The sequence below is a fragment of the Callorhinus ursinus genome, unplaced genomic scaffold (genome assembly GCF_003265705.2).
Source record: "Callorhinus ursinus isolate GAN/ISIS: 27379988/994484 unplaced genomic scaffold, GSC_fseal_2.0 scaffold5, whole genome shotgun sequence".
NCBI classification, from domain to species: Eukaryota; Metazoa; Chordata; class Mammalia; order Carnivora; family Otariidae; genus Callorhinus; species Callorhinus ursinus.
In genome coordinates this window covers 33,328,928-33,343,547 of record NW_027397067.1, presented here as the reverse complement: position 1 = coordinate 33,343,547, position 14,620 = coordinate 33,328,928, and the positions used below count along the sequence as shown (strand labels likewise).

The window sequence follows — 14,620 nt, the reverse complement described above, 5'->3', positions numbered from 1 at the left end:
CATTTTACATTCCCACCAATGATGTATGAGGGTTCCAATTTCTTCACATTTTCACCTACACTTGTTACCTTTTGTTTGTTTGATAACACCCATTCTAACAGATGTAAGGTGATATTTCACTGTGGCTTTAGTTTGCCATTTTCCTGATTAGTGATATCGAGTACCTTTTCTTTAAAGATTTATATATTTATTTGAGAGAAAGAGAGAGCAAGCAGGAGCGGGAGGGGAAGAGGGAGAGAGAGTCTCAAGCAGACCATGCTGAGCCCAGAGCTGGAGGCAGGGCTTGATCTCACGACCCTGAGATCATGACCTGAGCCGAAACCATGAATTGGAAGCTCAACTGACTGTGTCACCCAAACACCCCTTGAGTACCTTTTCATATACCTATTGGCCATTTGTATGTCTTCTATGGAGAACTGCTTATTAAGTCCTTTGCCCATTTTTGATCAGGTTTTCTGTTCTTTTGTTGTTGTTGTTGTTGATTTGAAGGAATTCCTTACATATTTTCCTTATTAACCCTTATCAGGTATATGATTTGCAATCTTTAGATTGTCTTTTTATTCTGTTGATTATTCCCTTTGCTGTACAGAAGCTTTAAAATTTGATGTAGTCCCACTTGATTTTTTTGCTATTCTTGCCTGTGTTATTGGTGTCACAGCCAAGAAGTCATTACCCAGGCCAATGTCATGAAGCTCCTTATATTCTCCTCTAAGGGCTTTACAGTTCCAGGTCTTATGTTTAAGTCTTTGATCCATTTTGAATTCCATTTTGTGTATGGTGTAAGATAAAGATAAGGATCCAAAGTCATTCTTTTGCATATGGATATCTAGTTGTCCCAACACTATTTGTTGAAGAGACTGACTATTTTTTCCAACTGTGTGTTCTTGGAATCCTTGTTAAAGATAAATTGACCTTATATGTGTGGGTTTATGTCTAGATTCTCTGTTCTGTCCCATTGGTCTATATGTCTGTCTTCTTGCCAGTTGCATTTCTATACCTAAGAAGAAACTATCTAAAAAAGAAATTAAGGAAGCAATCCCAGTTATAAAGTGTCAAAAAGAATAAAATACATAGGAATAAGTTTGTGAAATAAAGACTTATACCCTGAAACCTACAAAACATTGATAAAAGAAATTAAAGAACACACAAATAAATGGAAAGACATCCCATGTTCATGGATTGGAAGAGTTAATATTGTCAAAATATTCATACTACCCAAAGCAATTTACAAATGCAATGCAATCCCTATTAAAATCCCAATGCCATTTTTTACACAAATAGAAAAATTCTAAAATTCATTTAGAACCACAGAGGATCCCAAATAGCCAAAACAGTCTTGAGAAAGAAAAACGGAGCTCCCCATTTCAAAATATATTATAAAACTACAGCAACTAAAACAGTATGCAATCAAATGTCATTTGAGCTATTGAGAATACATTTATTCAATAAACCTTCTGTCCTTTTATCTCTCTCTTCATCTTCTGGAACTCCTGTGATACAAATGTTATTACGTTTTACCAAGTCATTGAGTTCTCTAAGTCTACCTTTGTGGTCCATTACTTTCCTTTCCCTCTTCTTTTCAGCTTCATTATTTTCCATAATTTTATCTTCTATATCATTGATTTGCTCCTCTGCTTCATCCATCCTCATTTTTTTTTTTAAGATTTTATTTTTTTATTTGACAGAGAGAGTGAGAGAATGAGAGAGCACAAGCAGGGGGAGTGGAAGAGGGAGAAGGAGAAGCAGGCTCCCCGCTGAACAGGAATCCCAATGCGGGGCTTGATCCCAGGACTCTGGGGGCAAACCTGCTACCAGGCTCACCCAGATTATTACCAGAATCCTGCTGTTTGTAGTTTTAGGGCTGAGTTCCCATTACTTGGGAATTGCTGTTAGCTGGGAGCCTCTCTCAGCTGCTTAAAACCACCTGCATTCCTCATTTGCATTCTTTGTATTCAAACTGGCAATAGTGCCTGGAGTCCTTCTCCCACTTCAGGTGTCTCTGATCTTCCCTCCTGTTGTATCTGTGCGACCTCTGTCCACAGAGAGTTCTCTACTTTTAAGAGCTCAGGTAATTAGAGGGCACCCACGAGGATATTCCAGGGTAATCTCCCTATTTTGGGTCTCTAACTTAAATTACATCGGCAACCCTTTGTCATGTATTCACAGTAACTGATTCACCGGTTCTGGAAACTAGTATGTAGACATCTTATGGAATCACTTTCCCTATCACACCATCTATGAAAGGTATTTTGTAAACCCGAAAATGTTCATTGTTCCCCTTTAGCAGTCCCTTGACTTGGCATGGAATAAATTTTAACTCAGTAACTAAAAATGAAAAATCTGAAGTATTCAAAAAAACAAAGCATGGGAACATTTTTATGACTGGCTAATACTCAGATGTTAAAGGTCCAAGCAGGTCGGTGACTACAAACCCTTCAAACAGCAATGGTATATTGTATATCAGTTCTTAGGTCACATTTATGATGATGGACAAAGTTAACAAAAGAGAATTTAATGAAATTTGTAAATTAAACACTATTAAATACCAAGGAGAACATAATGTTTTAGGTGAATTCTTTCATTAAAGAGATTTTTCTTCAATTAGAAAAAGAAGAACTCTGCTATTATTGAGGATTGTTAGGTCTCATTTTTTATATCATAAAAATGTTGCAATGAACTTCCTTGTATGCTTGCTTATTTTCCCAGGATGGATGCCCAGAAATAGTTTCTCAGCCCAAGTATATGCACATTTTTGGAGTATTTTTCCCCCACTCTCATAATTATTTTCTCTGTAGTATTTTCCAATATGTAGGTAAAATACTGTAGTTCATTTTTATTTCTATCCACTCAACAAACATTTATTGAGAATCTACTGTCTAACAGGGGTGAACAAAAGAGATGGAGATCCCTGCCTTCTGAGAGCATACACATTAGAGCAATGGCAGACAATAATAGCAAAATAAATATTACATAGTATTAGAAGGTGATATGTGCTACAGAGAAAAACCGGGGAAGGGATTAAGAGGATTTGATTTTAATAATCTAGATTTTCTCTGTGGTCACCTCCAATATATTATAATTCTGAGCTGAAGTCCTAGGCATAATCAAATGTTCTGCTTTTCTCGGACTCAATCAGGAATTGGGGTAATTGTGATATTTATAATTGCAATTATGTTATATATATATATATGCCAGTTACAGGATCTCATAAAATTATCTTCCATGTTTCTCTTACTGGCTACTCCACTGAAATGGGATCTTTCACCATTAATATTTTTGTTTTTCTTTCTACTTTTGCCAAATTTCCTTCATCTATCTTTCAATCTGAGATTGCGTATTCTCAAGCAAAATGCTGTGTCTTTTCCATTAGTCTTCTCTCTCTCCTTTTCTTCTCACTTGGGGTTTTCTTTGGCAACACGCTAGCTAAATGAACCTCCCCATCTGCAGCTGTCTACGTCAACACATTTGTCAATAAAATTTCATAACCTTGCTTGTCACGTTCCATGGTGATTTCTTCAGAATTTAACTGCCATGTGGGCTGATATATGTAAAAAGGACACCTACTCACTTTTTTAGTGAATATTAATAATTACCTACTATGTAGGATTTAAATGTTTTACTGAGCAAAAGCCATTAGTCTACTTTCAAAGGCATTTATATTATAACTTGGGAATGAAGACAAACAAATGCCAACAAATCAGGAAGTACTAAAGAAAATAAACAATTCTGTCTGGGGGAGATCACAGTGGATACTCAGGAAGGCTGTTCTAAGGAGGTATTACTTAATTTGAAACTTGAAAGAGGAGAAAGAGCCATGGGAACTGCATCCTAGGACATTCTGTGCTACTTGTGAGCTGAGAAGACACATAAAGGCTGGTGACTATAAAATGAGAAGAAGACTTGAGATAAAGGAGGAGAGGGAAGTACCAATTAGACCATATGAATAGGTTAGTAGTTAAAATTTTATTCTGTATCCAACAGTCATTATAGGGTTTTACATTGAAGGACATCATGTTTACTTGTATTTTTGTAGGATGACTTTGAGGTTCTAGGGAACAGATTAAAAGATGGGGAAGAAAGAAAGACATGACACCAATTAGGAGGCTAATCGCACAGTCTGAACTGGGGAATGACAGAGTGGATCAACTGTTGGCAATGGAGACAGAAAGACGGTGATTGAGTGGTTGTCTCATTTGAAACAGGATTGACAAGGTATGTTAATGAATTGGAGAGGGTGTGGGTTTTCAATGGGGAGTCAGGTTTCTGACTCGAACCAATGAGAGGATGGATGACTGTGCCATGATTCAATTCTAGCTGTAATATTTGAGCTTAGAGAAGAGGTCTGAACTAGAGAAATAAAACTGGTACTTATCAGAATACGAAGTCAGAAGTGAAGGAGACAGGGAAAAGGAACTGAGAAAAAGAGGGAAAGTGTAGCAGGAAACCTAGGAGAACACAGTATTTCAGGAAGAAAGAAATGTTATGTGTATCAATGAAAGACTGTGAGGAAAAATTAAAAATTGTCCATTAAGTTGTCAATCCGGCCAGTCGGTGAATTCAACAAGGCTTTTTTTTTTTTTCCTTGTTAGGGGAAAGGACCTTAGGTGACAGGTTAGGAATGAATGCATGACCACTGAGGAGGCTTCCTGGAATCAATGCCTTAGCACAAAGAGCTCACTTATGAGAGGAATATCAGCGATCCGAATTCTGAACAGAGAACTGAAAAAGTATCACAGTCTAGGAGAAGGACTATTCCAAAAGAATTGTACCACCTAGCGAGAAAAAAAAAAATGGGATCTTCGAACTGAAGAGAAGAATGCAAAATTTTAAGATTTCAGAGCCCTTTTTACATCATTCAACCCAGTCCGGAAGTGACAAAACTCATTCTTCTATTGCTGCAATAATTTAAAAGCACTGTAACATACTTAGGGTATCAAATTGAAGATGCATTGTTAAAGAACAAGGGTATACCACGGTAGTGTAAATACATAAGGTGAAAAGAGGTAATGGTGACAATTTCTACTTTGTCCAGAATCTGTCAGGTGTTTAAATTTTCCCTGGAATAGGGATTTGAATGGTCCTTCAGCATCGCATAAAATAAAGCCTGTGAAACCATAGAAAACTGTAAGGTGTTCACCAATACCAGCAACTATAATATTATTTTATTCTAAAACATCATTGATCTAATGTCAAAGGCTGATAATCTCTGGTCCTATATATTAAAACTTGGCAGAAACATACATATAATAACTTAGTAATATGTTTGTGTACAATCATTCTCCTATTTTAAATACATTCAAAACTTGATTTAGTCTTTCAAAGTTTGTATTAAATCAGTCATTATTAAACAATATTATGTTCTCATGAAGTTATATATTTATGCCTTTTCAGGGTCTTTTTAAGGAATTACTAAAATCATTATTCCTGAATTAATATTTTTCAATAATCTCAAATTTCATCTGAAATAATTTGTGGCTGGTTATGGATACTCACTGATTTTCATTTTCCTTATCAAATGGAACCTAAACTTTTCAGAGGACTATTCTAGCAGTTTAAATGTTTTTAATTAATTAATTAATTAATTAATTTATTTATTTTTAAATTCTAGGGGAAGGGTTGTTTCCGCCCAGTCTCGAGCCGGGGACCTTTCGCGTGTTAGGCGAACGTGATAACCGCTACACTACGGAAACCCTCTAAATGTTTTTAATACATCTAATATTTACTTGGATGAATTTTCTTGAAAACATCAGAATGAGGAAAAGTGAAGAAAGGTCTCCATCGTGTGGCCAAAACTAATACTACAACAGCAGTCGAGAAGGGGAGTTAATTCTCTATGCTCTTCAAGATGTTCTGAATTGTACTGACAAGGCAGAATTAGCACAATGTAGGCACGTGGATTCAGCTGCCAGGTGGCACATTCTGGAATTCCCGCATGCCGCTTTCCGTCGGTACGTTCAACATTAAGTTATTTTCTGCCCTCACGTGTTCTCTAACTTAAATGAATGACGAAAATCCTTCAAAGAGCTGTTTGTAATCTTTTGATTCCATGTTCTCCACCTCACACTCTCTCCGTAATGCATTCAAACTGAGGATTCTCTCCCTATACTTGTCTAAAAGAACTATCAAGGTCAGTAATGATCTCAATATTAAGAGAGTATAGTCGAATTCTGCTTACTATTGGTGCTTACCCCTGGGCGACAGAGAGACCCTTATAAGAGGTGAAATCTTTTTCAAAATACTAATTTAGGATATCAAGAACTGCAAGGGATGAGAATGCTTGAAGTGTGAGGACCTGGTCCACAGACTCAAATAATACATAGTAACAATTTACATAAAGAGTTTATTGAATTCTCCACCAAGATAAAAAATAATACTAATTTAGGGATTTATTAATTTCACAGAAACACCTATCCTCACCACCAAACTTCTCATACACAAGGAATGCCTTTTAAAATTGAATATAGGCAGTAATTACTATTTCAGGTGAACTAGCTCAAAATAGTGTTTCATGCTTTTAGAATAATATTATAATTTGGCGCATTAATCCTTTACCTAATGAACAACATGTTACCATTGAGGGTTTAACCGGTAAATAAAAGAACAAATCTAACTTCATGTCATAGCTGAGGAATGGAACTGAACTAATATTTGATGACAGAATAAAATGAAGAGCAAGTTCTTTCTTCAAAGCCACACTTACATTTCTGTTAGAGCTATCACTATTATCATTTGTTTGTGAAAACTGCATATTGAAATTGACTTTTAGTTAGCCCTAAGTATCTCAAATTTTTAAGCATATGTGACGTGTACTATACCTTAAAAGGAGATATACACTTGAAATTTCACATGACTACATCAGAAAGCTGAAAAGAAGTGTCTAGCTAATTTTTATTTTTCGTAAGACTTCAGATCTTACACTAATAAATTTACTGAGAGTTTTTTCCACACAGGTAACTTCTTGGGATATATACCTCAAATCTTATGACTTGAAACATGGACGACTACTTTTTTTTAAAAAATGACTTATTTCTTTATTTTAGAGAGAGAGAGCATGAGTGAGGGGAGGGGCAGAGGGAGAGGATCTTCAAGCAGACACCCTGCTGAGGGCAGAGCCCAAGACAGGGCTTGATTCTCATGACCCGTGAGATCATGGCCTGAGCCAAAACCAAGAGTTAGAGGCTCAACCGATTGAGCCACCCAGGCACCCTGTGGATGTCTACTTTTCAAACTAAAAAGTGTTTCTGCTTCCTTTTTTCCCCCATTATTTGTACATGGACTTTTCATGACCCACAGGACTTTAAGTTGGGAGAGTCTATATACCACATTGGTGTTTTGATCTTTCCCACGGGACAGTAAGGAAATTACACAGGGATTTATTTTACGGCCTTTAAAAGGGATTTCTCTAGAAAAATTATACTAATGTACATGAGACTCTGTTGAGCATATGACCCGACCCCTGGACACATTAACTCTAAGGACACTCTTCTTCTCCCCACATTTGTTGCTGCCAATTTTTCTAGGAAACGATGACACACTCTGTAAAAAACCAGCTCAGCTAATTGGCCCCGATTAGGTTCTAAAATTTTCAAAGCCTGGAACATAGCCTGGCCCAATAAATAATGAATTTTCATGTCTGAAACTGAATTCTGGGCTCAAGGAAAGTCATTCTTGGGATTTATTTGACATTACCAATAAAGCAAACATTTCTCTATTCCTCCTGGAATAAATTTTGAACAAGCCCTTCATCCTGAAATATAACTTGAAATAAGCTTTCCCTTGCTTCTCTCTAGGTGATTACCACCCACTGTTCTCTCTGCTTTGTGGCATCAAACACATCCTTCCTCTCATTCTGAAAGCGGGAAAGCTCCAATTTTCACGCACTACTACCTTTACCATGAATTGTTCTCTCCAAATTCTATTATTGATGCAATAATATTAACTCACCGTGGCTTCTCCTGATTAACTCTATGCATGTAAGGTTTAAACTCAAACATTTAAATTAAAGTGTTGATGTTATTAACAATAATTATGCAGATATAACTTTAGGAATAGCAAGTGCTATGACTAGAGAAGCTTTTGCCAAGGGATCGAAGATAATTAATTTCATAGAAAAGAAACTTGAAAATAATGGCTATAATTAGCACTTGGGGGTTTAGGAATCTATACATTACACGTATCTATGATAGTCATGCCTTGGGGGGGTTGGAATTTAGAACCCACTCTTTCCAGTGTACCCTCTCTTTGCGTCCTTGGGGTTACTGCCAGCTACAGTCTAAATGAGTACAGCAAACGTTGAAGTAATTTAAAAACCTTCTGTTTTAGCAGTGACATTGGTTTTATAAGGTTCATGTACTTTTTGAAAGTTCTACAATCACGTTCTTGTAGAACCTATTGACTTAGAGTTGTAGTAGATTGTTTAAGCTGAGTACGAAAACTTAATTTAACTCTACAAAACTTTTCTTGAGAGTTTAAGCAGTTATTATTCTTTTCTGGAAGAAGGTAGTATATAAATTCACACTGACATTGACTGCCTATTTGTACAAAAGCCCATACTAACCACTAACCACTATCTGGTTTTCCTTTACTTTTCTCTTTTTATTTTTCTTAAAAAATTTTTTTAACATGATAGCAGGGAAAGGGGTGTTGAAAGCTGATGCAGTTGGGAAATACGAGCTAAGAGGTGAGAAAGAATCCATAACCTTTCTCTGAGACTAGTTAAATTATGTAAAGTAAACTCGGTTTGATAAAAGAGTATAGGAAAAGAATAATGATCCATCTTAGAACAATTTCCTCAAAATATTACAAAGTATCTTACAGTGGAACTGTATAAGATGATTCTACTTTAAAAGGAAATGTGCTTATATATATTTAATATTTCTGAAACACTTACTAGCCACCAGGCACTGTGAAGAAGACTGAAAATCCAGCAGCACACAAAGAAATAAGTGGTTTCTGCTGCTTCTGCCTGGGCTGATCTTACAGGAATTTATAATGTCATTCTTCAAGGACAGGGATCGGGGAGATGTGGTTTTACTCAGGTCAGAAAATTCCATGTGCACCACATGCCCAGCCTCCTCTTTACCATCTAAAATATGTAAATGTGTTCAGAAAAAGAAAATGGAAAAAAGGGAAGAAAAATCTGACTGTGTCCTCCCTCTTTTACTAAAGCTAGCTCACTCTGATTTTATAGCTGTCTGTAGAATTAAATGACATCTGAAGTACCTTCCAGATTTAAGCATCTAAGAACCTCCAGATGACTCTACGAATGAGCGAAGCAACCTATTCCTGAGGAAGATCAAAGAGGCAGCACCCAAGTCTACCTGGAAAGATGGGGGCGATGTCAGGAATAGGGCCCACCCCTCATGCACCAGAGTCCATCTCTGTGTGTCTTCCAGATTCTGCAAAGCAACCTCAAGCCATGGAAGACCCATGTTGCCTGGTGGCCTTTGTGATTTTATTGGTATAGTTTTAGCACAAACTTTGAGAATAGAAAGATGAACTTTTTCTCTGTTCTTACAAGATTAATTCTGATACTCACATTAATACTTACACTAACAGTAAAGCTAGTATTCTTAACGACAACAGCAACAACTAAAGACTGAGCCTTTACTGTGAGAATTGTATGTGCCAAGCACAGTAGGTGCACGAACTTGAGAAAATCTCACGTGAGAGATAAGCATGGAAATCATGTATTTATAATGTATAGCTAAAATTAAAACAAAACTCATACATAAAAAATATTTATTGATCTCCCACTACTGCCAAGCATTTATGAAGAGCACTAGCTAGATCCATGAACAAGACGGACTTCCATGTCACAGTGATTTCCCCAGTGCTCCTCCCAGCGTGGAGGCCAGCTCCATGGGTCTACCACCTGTGCAGTGGGACAGGGCCTGTGCTCAGAAGAACCTGTACTTGATTTAATGCTCTGCAGTTCAGAAATTATTAACCAGGGGTCCCATGCTTTCATTTTGTGCTGGACCCAGCAAATTATATAGTTGGCTTTGACTAGAAGCATTGGCATCTCCCAACAGGTTTGTAGAAATGCATATGCTCAGGCTCTACCCAGACCTCCTGAATCAGAATCTGCAATGTTACAAGATCCCCAGGTGGCTGGTGTGCACACTCAGTTTTGACAAGCCCTGATACAGACCAGAAGCTCCCAGGCAGACTGCAACTGGGTCTGCATCTTCCCTTTGCCTATTACTTTGTGAGTTTGGGCAGATCACATAAATTCTCTAAGTCTCAGAATCTCCCCTTGCAAGAGAGAGAAAATAATATTTGCTAAATTAAATAATACAGAAAAATACCTAGCACAGTGACAGGTACATGGAAAGTTATGGTAAACTTTAGCTTAGTAGGAATATTATTATTACACTATGGTCTCACCACTTCTACTTTGCTGCTTCTGTAATTATTGGCAAAGATATTCAGGGCTTTAAAATCTTGCCTAACTTGTTCTCAAATGCATTAGCACTTTAAGGAAGATTGTTTGTCGAATGCTAGTAAATGAGCTTCTTCTCGCCTTTTTTAGTAAGGGAGATCCCTTTTTCACTTTGAGAGAGATCGTAAGCAATCTCCCTGTGTTTCTCAACAAGGCAACTGTTCTCTCTTCCAGCAGAGGCCTGGGAACAAAACCTGCCCCATCTAGCCTGCAACAAACCTACCTGAGAGTGCAGGTAATTATGCCCATCGAGGCCAACTCACTCAGAATCTCTAACGGTGCAGCCTTGGAAACCCGTTACTATTATTATTATTATTAATTTTGGTTATGATGCCTTTTTTTTTCTTTCTTTTTTGCTTATAGCCTGGGTTGGGTCAGGCAAAGTATGAAAAGCATGGTTAGTGCTTTGCCAAAGGGCAGAGCCATAAATGGGAACTGGACCCTGAGCTCAGAGACAGAAACAATATAAACCTGTCAGGAAGGAGAGTCCAGTGTGGGTCTGGAAAGTGGTTCAGAAGGGAGTAATGAATGGTGCGAGGGCCTGGCAGCTCTGAGCGCTTGATGCCTCCTGCTCAGTGCAGGGTGACCTGGTCTCTTAAAAGCTCTCAGGAGGGTCAGGGGAACCTAAAATCTTCTGTGCCTTCTCCAGGGTGGATCTCACTTTACATCTCAGGCATGTTTCTCACTTTTTTTCTTTTCTCTCTCCTTTTTCCCCTCCCCCCCTCCCCCCCTTCCCTCCCTCCCTCCCTCCCTCCCTCCCTCCCTCCCTCCCTTCCTTCCTTCCTTCCTTCCTTCCTTCCTTCCTTCCTTCCTTCCTCCCTTCCTTCCTTCTCGTGGGGAGAGGGGAGAGAGGAATCTAATTTGCAAGGCAGATGATCTAAGTTTGGACCTAGGTCCATTTACCAATGAGCTCTCTGTGGCTGTGAGCAAAGTATTTCTCTTCTTTTGTAGTCAGTTCCTGATCTGGAAAATGAGAAATGGGCTCAAAATATTGCCTACATTTTCTTCCAGGGTCGACTTTCCATAATTTACAGACCTGGCAGTTCTCTCTTTTCATTAATTCTGCATAACTCAAGGGTCTTTCTGAGGTATCCTGTGAGAAACCTAATTTTTGAGAGTACTTTAACCCGTAATTCTTTTACATGCCACAGTTAAGGAGTTATTGTTCTAGAGGGTGTCTCTAGTCATTAAAATGCAGTTTCAATGGTTAAAAAAAATAACAATTTAGAACTTTTTTGCATCACATTAGTCAGTGACTCACACATCTTTTTTATTCATTTCCTAGACTTCTACAGTTGTGTTTACTGAGACCAGTTACCAAAGATCTACTTTGAACTGCTATCTATTCCAGCTACTGTACGACCTCCCGTAACTTACTTAACCCCTCCGTGTCTCATCTTCCTCATCTAAAATGGGGATAATAATAGCAGCTCATGCTGGAGACTTTATGGGGCTTTAGTTGGTTACTACATGCAGGATACCTAAGAGTCAGTGTCTCGCAAATGATGAGTACTCAGTAGATTCTGTTGTTATCATGATTAATATCATTAAAAGTCAAGAAAATATCACATGAGCTTTCTGCCAAAATTTTGGAATAACATTTAGAATCAATGACTTCTTTTGAACACTACATCAAAAACTAATGACGTACTATATGGTGGCTAACTGAACATATAATGAAAAAATAAAAATAAAAAATAAAACAACATTATAAAAGACACATATATAATATAAAAATAAATAAAATATCTTATTCTAAAAAAAGAAGTTCAGAGATATATATTTTTAAAGTATATCTTTTATGTTTCTGCTCTGTTTCCAACGAAATTCACTGTGCTAAAATTGATATTTTTAAAGAATTCATTTTCAGTTCTTACAAAAATAGAGGCTTTAGCGTTTCTGATCATAATTCTGTAAGACAAGCATAACTCGTCCTATTTAAAATCTTTTATACTGAAATTATGTGTTTACTTAGATATTTTATATTTTCCAGCATTTGATTAACTTCTTTACCTAAAGCAATTCATAAGCCCCTAATCTTTTCAAGAGCTTCCACACTCCATGAACTTGGATCACAAGTAAACATACTTTGCAGCCACCTTCAAAGGAAAGAGTGAACAGAATCCATTCTGCACAGTGTATTTTACTACCATCACTAAATTATATTTACTGGAAAATACAAGCAATTTACATGCAGTGACAATATTTTTTTCTTTGCACACTGTCACTGTGGATTCATAAGCATGCTTCTTAAAATGACATTAGCAACGCTGTTCCAAGCATATTGAACAAAAGTTGTCTTCCTCTTTTTATCCCTTGTTTATTCGGAGGACATTTAAATGATTTTTGTAATTCTCCCCTTTTCACCAAACCCTACAAAGCAGTACTCCCAAGGAGCACAGAGTTGTACATTTTCTGAAAGTTTTTATATTGTTGTAATAGAAAGAAAATGAGGTACCTCGAATAAAAGAATCATATTGACCCAAAAAGAAATATTGAAGCCTATAGTTTTTTAGAGTCCTTGTTTGTTTCCTTCTGAAATACAGTAATAGGTTGGATCTTTTTTTTTTCTTGTAGTTACTTCCCCAAGCAGGTAATGGCTGTTTACTGGCTATATAAAATGCATTAGTGGTCTTGTTCTGGCTCATAGACAAGCGCTCTATAGACTATTAATAAATCCTGCAAATGGGGGACTTTGTAACAGGGACTATGTTTTTTGCTGTGATTTTGTGACATTTGCCATTCCAGTAACGGGAGATGGCCAGATATTCATGGCTTGGGTACTACACAGATAACCACATGGTTCATTTTTGGTGCTGTTTTTTTGTAACAACAACGACAATGACAAAACATCTTCTTAAGTCTCACAAATTACACCACGGCCAGAAACAATAAATAAGTCATAAATGCATTGGATGACCAGAAACAAACAAAAATTCCTCAAATAAAAATCTTCTATATGGCAAACAAGACAAACCATGATCTGAGAGAAAAAAAAATTCAGTGTCTGTTAGAAGACAGGCTAATAGTATTATTAGGAAAAGAGTTCTTACAAGTAAGACACATGTACAAATAAATTTTTTTTTAAGGGGAGTGGTAGAGCATGTGACTCTTGATCTTGGGGTTGTGAGTTTGAGCCTCACATTGGGTACAGAAATTACTTAAAAATAAATAAACTTTTAAAAATGGGGATAGCAAATTTATTAAAAAACAAAGAGTGACACATAATCAAAAACTTAGGATAAACCATTTAAGCTCATAAATACAAATCCCGTATTTAGTCTTTCAGGATGATAGTACTTTGTATTACTGGGAGTGTGAGCCCACCACAGATGTGGCTGTAACAGTAATGTTTCTAAACTATCTTCAACATTATAATATACCTACAGTCTAGAGAAAATGTGGGTATACTGAACTACTAGGATAAAGAAAGTGTACAGATATTACCAAAAACAGAAATGTAATATGGAAATACTTAACAGAATGTTTGACCATGTAATTATCACATTAATCAAACATGAGATGGATTCATTAAGTAATATAATCAATAACTCATTTAATTTGCAAATATTTACTGAGTGCACACTGTGAGGCATTCATTATACATAGGTACTGTGGCGAAAGTATTCAGATATATTCCCAAATTTCATGCAGTGTGTGTGTATGTCAGTATCTATTTGTACACCTGCACACGTACAAATACACATACTTACGTATTTCTACCCAAGTCTCTTTATGCCTACGGCCTAATTATAATTGTTATAAGCGCTATGTGTAGGGTGCCCCCCTCATCAGGGCTTTCTCAGGACTTTTTTGGTTTTAAAACACAAAGTCCTGCATTCTGGAAAACACCTCAATCCCATAAAAAGTAAGATGTGAAAGGAAGAAAAAGTGTTGGCAAAGTGGAAAAAATGTGTATATTAACATTTACTGCCTATAAAAATAATCACTTTACCTCTTTGATATACATAGCAACTCCTAGGAAGTTAATGACATTTTCTACACATCAAGCCACAAGATACTTACTTTCTAGTAACCTTCTGTGAATAAAATATTTCCAAAAAGCACTCAGTGGTATTTTCTTAAAATATCACTTTCCATATTCTGCAAGGTAGGATAACCTGTGATAAAATAACACCATTGGGCATTAAAATCCAAATGTCTAAGGAAATGGCA

The 14,620-nt window shown here is 36.8% G+C and overlaps 1 protein-coding gene and 1 non-coding gene across 11 annotated transcripts in view; both read right to left on the bottom strand.

Moving 5' to 3' along the window:
- The window catches only part of RALYL (RALY RNA binding protein like), a 682,789-nt gene that overhangs the window by 252,964 nt on the left and 415,205 nt on the right, over nucleotides 1-14,620 (bottom strand). The window lies entirely within an intron of this gene.
- TRNAV-AAC (transfer RNA valine (anticodon AAC)) lies at nucleotides 5,618-5,690 on the bottom strand. Its single transcript has one exon. It is a non-coding gene; the product is annotated as a tRNA-Val (tRNA).